The sequence below is a fragment of the Aegilops tauschii genome, chromosome 6, assembly GCF_002575655.3.
Source record: "Aegilops tauschii subsp. strangulata cultivar AL8/78 chromosome 6, Aet v6.0, whole genome shotgun sequence".
Lineage (NCBI taxonomy): Eukaryota > Viridiplantae > Streptophyta > Magnoliopsida > Poales > Poaceae > Aegilops > Aegilops tauschii.
Genome location: NC_053040.3, coordinates 359728237 through 359731110, shown reverse-complemented (window position 1 = coordinate 359731110; position 2874 = coordinate 359728237).

Here is a 2874-nt window from a genome sequence, read left to right as displayed (position 1 = left end):
AGCCCCCGGGCTGGGTTTTGAAGTCCCTGGGCCGGGTGCGACTGATGCAGTCCCCGAGTCGCCTGCCGAAGTCCCTGGGTCGCCTGCTGGAGCCCTCGGGCCTAGTTCTGAAGTCCTCGGGCTGGGTGCGACTGTTGCAGTCCCCGAGTCGCCTGCTGAAGTCCCCGGGCCGACTGCTGCGGTCCCTAAGCTAGATCCGACTGTTCCGGGGATAGCCGGCACGAAGATGGACTCTGATTCTGGCGAAGGCTTGATAGACGGCTTGCGCAGGCACTGAAGGGAGACACCGGCTGGTTTTGCTTGACGTCTGGAGCCAATCCGTGCCAGGGCATCAGCTTGCTTGTTGTCGGCCCATGGTACATGGAGGAACTCGCACCCGTCAAAGTATCCCCTGATCTGCTGGACGAGGAAGCGGTAGCTCGCCATGCTTGCATCCTTGGTGTCCCAGTCGCCGGACGACTGCTGGACCACCAAATCTGAATCGCCATAGCACAGCACTCGGCGGATGCCAATCTCTTTGGCCAGTCGGAGCCCGTGGACGAGTGCCTCGTACTCGGCCACGTTGTTGGAGGCGGCAAATTGAATCTGCAGTGTGTACTTGAGCTTGTCGCCTTTGGGAGAGGTGAGGACAACGCAGGCCCCCAAACCGGTGCGCATCTTCGAGCCATCAAAGTGCATCCACCAATGGGTAGAGTCCGGCGCTGGCTTGCAGGTACTGGGTCTCGGCCCAGTTGACGAGGAAGTCGGCCAGCACTCGGTACTTGATGGTAGTGTGGGGCTGGTAGAGGATGGTGTGGGGGGCTAGCTCGATGGCCCACTTCGCCACCCGGCCTGATGCATCTCTGTTCCCTATTATCTCGGCAAGTGGGGCAGTGCAGACGACCGTGATGGAGTGCTCTTGAAAGTATTGCTTGAGCTTCTTGGCGGCGAAGTACACGCCATAGCACATCTTCTGGTAGTGGGGGTAGTTCTGCTTGGAGGCCGACAGCACCTCGCTCTGGTAGTAGACGGGCCTCTGGACCGGCTGTGCCTTGCCATCTTCTGGGCGCTCGACCACGATCACAGTGCTGACCACCCGGCTGGTGGCGGCGATGTATAGGAGCATGGGCTCCTTAGCAGCCGGTGCCGCCAGGACAGGCGGCATGGTCAGCATGTTCTTGAGCTGGAGGAAGGCCTCGTCCGCCTTGTCGTTCCACTCGAAGTGAGTGGTTTTCTTCATTAGCCGATACAGGGGGAGAGCCTTCTCGCCCAGCCGACTAATGAAACGGCTGAGGGATGCCAAGCACCCGGTGAACTTCTGGACGTCTCGTAGCCGGGTGGGTCCCTCCATCCGCTCAATGGCTTTGATCTTCACAGGGTTGCACTCGATGCCGCGTTCTGAGACAAGGAAACCAAGGACCTGTCTAGCTGGGACTCCGAAGACACACTTTTCTGGGTTAAGCTTGATTTGAAAACGGCGCAGGTTGTCAAAGGTCTCCTTGAGATCCTCCAGGAGGGAGCCTCACTTCTCCGTCTTCACCACAATATCGTCTACATAGACGTGGGCATTCCTGCCGAGTTGCTTGAGGAGGCACTTCTGCATGCAACGCTGAAACGTGGCACCGGCGTTTCTCAAGCCGAATGTCATGGTCAGGTAGCAGAAGGCTCCGAATGGTGTGATGAAGGCGGTCTTCAGCCGATCGGCCGGGTTGAGCTTGATCTGGTGGTAGCCAGAGTAGGCATCAAGGAAAGACAGCAGCTCGCATCCGGCTGTGGAGTCTATCACTTGATCTATCTGAGGCAGAGCAAACGGATCTTTAGGGCAGGCTTTGTTGAGGCTGGTGTAGTCGATACACATGCGCCACTTGTTCTTCTTCTTCAGTACAAGGATTGGGTTGGCGAGCCACTGTGGGAAAAACACTTCCATGATAAAGCCGGCTGCCAGAAGCCGGGCTATCTCTTCACCAAAAATTCTTATCTTCTTTTCTGATAGGCGGCGTAGGGGTTGCTTGACCGGCTTTGCATCCGGCCTGACATGTAGCTTGTGCTCGGCGAAATCCGTCGGAACACCTGGCATGTCCTTGGGAGACCATGCGAAGATGTCCCGATTCTCACAGAGGAAATCGACGAGCTCGCTTTCCTATTTGCTGTCAAGGTGGGCCCCTACGACAGCGAATATCTCCGTGTGTTCCGGGTCCAAGGGGATCTTCTTGGTCTCTTTGGCCGGCTGGAAGGAGCCCTGGGTCTCCGACTCCTTGGGGTCTGGCGACAGGTCCGGCTGCTTGCTGGCCATGGCCACAACCCGGTCAAGGAGTCGCTTCTCTTCAGCAATGACAAGGGACTCGGCCAGCAAGCTGCTGGCGGTGGCACATGCGACCGACTTCTTGTAGTCGCCCGCAATGGTGATGATCCCCTTGGGACCCGACATCTTCATCTTGAGGTAGGCATAATGGGGCACCGCCATGAACTTGGCGAGAGCTAGCCAGTCCAGGAGCGCGTTGTAGGGGCTTTCCAGGTCAACCACCTCGAACCAGATCGGCTCGCGGCGGAAGTGATCTTTGTCTCCGAACAGAACATCTATCTTGATCTTGCCGATTGGAGAGCAGGACAGGCCGGGCACAATGCCGTGGAAGACAATCCGGCTGTGCTGCAGCTGTTTCTCTTTGATGCCCAACTTCTCCATGGTGTCGCTGTAGAGGATGTTGATGCTGCTACCGCCGTCTATCAGAATCCGGGAGAAACGGGACGCCCACCTCTCAGTTGCGAAGGTTGATTCCAGCACCATTGCATAGGAACCCGGTGATGGTATTACGGCCGGGTGATCGGCACGGCTCCAGGTGATGGGCTTCTCGGACCAATGCATGAGCTGGGGGACCTCTGATGCGACAGCATTCA